Source organism: Lutra lutra, chromosome 7 (genome assembly GCF_902655055.1).
Source record: "Lutra lutra chromosome 7, mLutLut1.2, whole genome shotgun sequence".
Lineage (NCBI taxonomy): Eukaryota > Metazoa > Chordata > Mammalia > Carnivora > Mustelidae > Lutra > Lutra lutra.
This window is the reverse complement of record NC_062284.1, coordinates 112,603,034-112,608,481: the sequence shown is the minus strand read 5'-3', so window position 1 is coordinate 112,608,481 and position 5,448 is coordinate 112,603,034. Positions and strand designations below refer to the sequence as shown.

General features: G+C 41.8%; 1 long non-coding RNA gene across 1 annotated transcript; it reads left to right on the top strand.

Annotated features, from left to right (window-relative positions):
• Positions 1-424: 424 nt before the first annotated feature.
• LOC125105250 (uncharacterized) lies at positions 425-4,992 on the top strand. Its single transcript, XR_007128849.1, has 3 exons — positions 425-943; positions 4,303-4,396; positions 4,770-4,992. It is a non-coding gene; the product is annotated as an uncharacterized LOC125105250 (long non-coding RNA).
• The last annotated feature ends 456 nt before the right edge of the window (positions 4,993-5,448 follow it).

Sequence of the window (5,448 nt, the reverse complement as noted above, 5' to 3'; positions counted from 1 at the left end):
CTACTTAAATATAAATTGTGCCATCTTTGGCCGTGGGAGCTTCTACAGTTGGTTCCTGAGTCCTGTGAGCACGGCCCTGATAAGTCTCTGATCCCTTCCCTGCTCTCTGGGGTGACAAGGCTCATCTCCCTCTGCCCCAGACCTGAAACCAGCCCTTCCTCCAAAAAGCCCTGATTCTTTGTAGTGGGATATGATGCTGGGGGTGCTTATTGCTAATTTGCTACAATATCAGTCATTGTTTTTAGTCCTTTCAGTGGACAGACCTAACAAGTTAAGCGGGGGGGGGAGATCTATAGACAGTTCTATAATGCTTGTTCTGAAAATGTAAGCTTGTTCAAACACAATTGGTATATTAAGGAACAGTTTGAGCCTAATACAGATTTTGTGTTTGGCTATGGGTGATTTCATATACAGGAGAAAAAAAGAGGTGAAGGCAGAAAACTGCACCCAGCCGATCTGAGCTGCTTAAGAATACACAAAACAGTGGAAAAAAATCTCAGGAATCATCTTTCCAATAACTGAAGAGGAAGCACATCTACCTACAAAGATCTTAAATCCAAACTGCCAAATCCAGCCAAGTGGCACCTTTTTCTGCTAAGTGTGAGTGGCTGGTTTGGTGGTTTCAAATATCTACAGCTTCGAGAGTTTTCGGCTGTCAGGTGAAGCTGCAAGTGCCGATGAGAAAGCAGCAAAAGAAATCCCAGCAATGACGCAGAAGCTAACTGAAGAAGTTACGCCCTGGGTAACATTATCGATGGCGATGAAACAGGTATCTGTTATAAATGCATGTCTCAGTGGGCCTCCGTCTCAAAGGCAGGAAAGCATGACGCAGGTTTTAAGGCTACAAAAGATCTTGTAGCTCTGGTGTTCAGCACCAATGCCCAGCAGAGGGTAACGAGCCAGCCGCCCACAGCAGGTTTTCCACCTTTCTACCCAATTTCAAGTACGTGTCCTTCCACTGCTTCACAATAACAAGCCACACCTTTCCATTGCCCAATTCCGCAAGCGATCTTCGGGTCCTTTCCAAGGCAAAGCGCCACATTTATTGTCATTATTTATGTATTTCTTACCCATTTAACACGTATAGAATTATGCTAAATGTCAATCCTTTTTAAAAAAATGTCACTGCTGAGGTTTTGGAGGGTTGTACCCTTACTCCTTTTTTTTTTTTTTTTTTTTGCCATAAGCCTTGTGGTTTTTATCGAGTAGTTTTTCATACGGCGGTAATTCTTCGGAGCACATATGTCATGTTCTAGATGCACACACCTCCTGAGTTCATACTGACAGTTCCAATTCTGTTTCAAGACGGTAAGATTTTTTTTTTTAAGATTTTATTTATTTATTTATCTGACAGACAGAGATCACAAGTAGGCAGAGAGGCAGGCAGAGAGAGAGAGGAGGAAGCAGGCTCTCTGCTCCGCAGAGAGCCTGATGTGGGGCTTGATCCCAGGACCCTGGGATCATGACCCGAGCCGAAGGCAGAGGCTTTAACTCACTGAGCCACCCAGGCGCCCCCCCCCCCTTTTTTTTTAAAGATTTTATTTATTTATTTATCTGACAGAGATCACAAGTAGGCAGAGAGGCAGGCAGAGAGAGAGAGAGGAAGGACTGTAAGATTTTTACTTGCTTAACCTCATTTGTGGTACATCTCTATCTCCTTTCCTCCTGGCCAAAATCCTGGTTCTCAAGGATGCAGGGCATGATAGAATATTCCATAATTACTCATTTGCTTTATCTCATCTCTCACACACAAACAGCCTCAGAATAATAGTACAAAAATTGCCACAACCTATATAATTACAGAGAAGTCTCCCAGAGAAGAGCTCTGACTGGTCACTTTCAAGGGGTGGCAGTGGAAAGACTGTTCTGGGGCCCCCTCGAGATTTCATCCCAACCCCATCGCACTCACCGCTATTGGATTGAGCAATTCAAATTCAAGTGCTGTCCTCAAGCTGGTCTACTGGACTTCTGTCAGATTCCCCTCCCTCCTTCAGCTTCCTCTGATTTACTTGCTAATACCTGGCAAATCTTGATGCTATTGGTGGTTTGTCTTGCCTACTTGTGTTTTGGGGTTGGGGGGGATAACTTGTCACTTAAACTTGTTGTAAATGTTGTCCATGGCTGCTTAATTTTTTGCTGTCTAGCTGTGCCATCTGTCTTTGTGTGGGAATTCTGGGAGGTTTAAAAACCAGGTCATTGTCATTGCTTTCTTCCCAGAATCCCTCATTTGATAACCATTTTTCATAGTTGGTCTTTGAATATTGACATTAATTTTTTTTACATACATACAGATTTTTTACATTTTTAGTAAAATCTGTTTGATCTTCCACTGTTATTTTTATGTTTATAAAAAGTCCTTTGCCATTTAGATGTTACATAAAAACCTTTTTACAATTTCTTATGATATTTTAAGTTTCATTGTGTGTATATATATATGTATACTTCTCTCATCTATTTCACACATTTTTTAAAAGATTTTTAAAATTTATTTGACACAGAGAGAGCAAGTGAGCACAAGCTGGGGGAGCGGCAGAGTGAGAAGGAGAAGCAGGCTCCCTGCTGAACGGGAAGCCAGATAATGCTGGCTTGATCTCAGGTCCCTGGGATCCTGACCTGAGCCAAAGGCAGACAGTTAACTGACTGAGCCACCCAGGTGCCCCTATCTCACTCATTTGAAATTATTTTACAAAATACTGTGGGAGGAATAGCTAAATTAATTATTTGCCTCCTCAAACATAAGTTTCTCCAAATCCATTTGTTGAATTTCTAGTTTTTCCTTTAGTATAGATCAGATATAAATATCAAGGTCTATATCTAGTCTATATCTTCTTAGTATGTCTATTTTTGTAATTATACCAAAATGCTTATGTATTTTTTAATTTCATTTATTTCAGCTTAAAAGTATATTTTAAAGTCTAGGGCATGTCCCTCCTCACTATTTTTATTTTATTAAAAAAACAAGCTTAGTTGCTTTCACCCACGTTATTTCTTAGCGAATTCCAGCAAAGTGAAAGTCCAAAGTTAATTTTTTGGGCAACCCATTGGTTCTCCGACAATTTCCTTACTTAAAATGTAATCATGTCTACTTGTTTGACCTCTTCCAAATGTCATGTAAAATCCCAAGAGGTCTTGTCCATGGTTGCATCATTGCATCTCAGAATCGGTTGGCAAGGCTCATGATAGCTTACTCAAGTCTGGGCAAAGAAGTGTTGGGGAAGGTTTAGGCCTGATAGTAGATCTGTTTAGTAGAGAGGTAAGATTGTTGTTGAGCTGGAGGATGCCATCTGAAAGGCAGGATTCAACCAGGCAGGCAAGGCTTCTCATGACAAGAGTTTTAACCTTTCCAGGTGTGATTCAGGAAGGTGCTCAATGTTGCTAAGTCCAAGATAGAGAAGTTCCATCCATAGGTAACCAAAACCCAGCACCAATCTTCAGTTTGGAGCAAATGCTTCTTACAACCACTAACCCATATTTGTTAAGAGCCGAGTGGAGTTAGGACTGCGGTATGAAGCCATGGGACAGAACAAAGCTAATGCAATCATAAGAACACTAATCCGTGATCTTGATTTCTGGAGGTGGCTGAAACCAACTGATTTTCACCACCACAGACCAGCACTAAGGATACAGCATATTTGCATTCTAGAGTTGATTTTTTTCCTAACTGCGCCTTTCAGCTCTGACCTTGTGAGGTGAGGCCTGGACATTTATAAATGCCTTCTCCTGTCTTTCTGAGATAAAAACAAAAACAAAACCAAAATTAGTATGCCCAATAAATGGGGTGTAAAGACTCCCATCTTGTAAATAAACTTGGAAACATATTCTGGAATCTCTTCTATAAAACATCAGCCGAGAACCATAGTTGAGATTAAGTAGATTTTATTTTATGTGCAGCCCATGGTTTAAAGTGATAGGAGTCACATAGTAAATGTCGGCCTTCGGGAAGATGCCGAGATACTAAACAGGAACAGGCAGCTCGTGTCTGTCCGCAGTGAATCCTCTAGTAACACAGGCTTGTTCATCTGTCCCAGTGTTTTTCCCTGGGTTCCAGCAGTCAGAACCTTTAATATACCTGCAAGAAAGCACATTAACTGATTCTCTTAGCAGATTCAAACTTAGAGATTCAAGCACTTGTTACAATGACCACTTCCTTCTCCCTCATTTTGCAGCCCAGAGAGGAGGCCTGTAGGCCTGGGGAGGCGAAGGGACTTGCCGGGGAATCCTGTCCACAGAGAAGCCAGACCCACCAGGTCATTGCTGAAGATGGTGGCTGCTTTCACAGATTTCCCCCTTCTCATTTTACAGATGGACCAACCACAGGAGACTTCCCTTCTACAAGGGAGCCAACCACAGGAGACTTCCAGACCAATTACCAAGGGATGTTCTGAGAATCCTACTGGTAAGAAAAACATCAGGCCCGCCTTCTTTAGGAAGACCTTCTTTAGAAGAACCAGAGCTTATGGTGGTCATTTTTATATAAACTGCCCATAAAGCTCTCTCAGAAGGTGCAGCCCTATAAACATCCCCAAATAGAGCAAACAAACAGTGCATTTTAATGACCTAAAGAAAACAATAAGGAATGATTTTAAGTGAGGAGGGCTGCCATAACACCATAGGTAAAGTCAATACATTGCTGAGTCCATGAATTAATTAGTGTTTAAATAATAGAAATGACTATCAATTACAAAACATTACTGCAAATTACTTGCTGTACAAACAGCTTCTTTTGCTATTATTAATAATTCTAGCTACTGATTTTCTGTAATTGCCAGCCACCGTCTTCCTTTGGGTGAAGAGCAGAGCAGAGTTGGACTGCAAAGTCAAGTTCTCACTCACCGCAAGAAAAGTCAGTTGGTACCCCCCATCCCCTTCTGACCCTTTAATGCAGGCTTGCTTCTCAGCCCCTATTCCTTGCTGTCTGAGAAACCTGAGAGGCAGTCAATTGGTATTTGCTTCCTTATGGTCAGAACTAGCTTTAATATTAAAATCAAACATCCAAGAAAATGCCTGAGGCAACACTTTCTGTTTCTGAGCGTGATTTGACCGATGAAATCCTTCCACCTTGTGTGAGCAGCTCCGTAACAGTGGAGGGCAGATCTGGCTGGGGAGTAGATGACAGGGAGTGTTGTGATTTATTAGAAGGTCTGGGCTGGTGGTTTAGAGGATCAGAGTTCAGGCCCCTACTCTTCGATAAACTCAGTGTGGGATTTGGGATGAGTTATTTGACCAATTTTGAGGTTTTACTCTCCCCATTGGAAGAAATAGACTGTGCTCCTTGTCATCTATTTCATGAGGAAGTGAATGAGGATTATGGCTGGTGTTTCAACCCCAAATAAGGCGTATGATCAATGAAGAAAATCTTTGCTCTCTCTTTTCCATTTAAAATAGTTGTGCATTAATTCTCGGGCTGATTCTGATGGGGTCAGCCACCTGTGTAAATGGAGCCCGAGG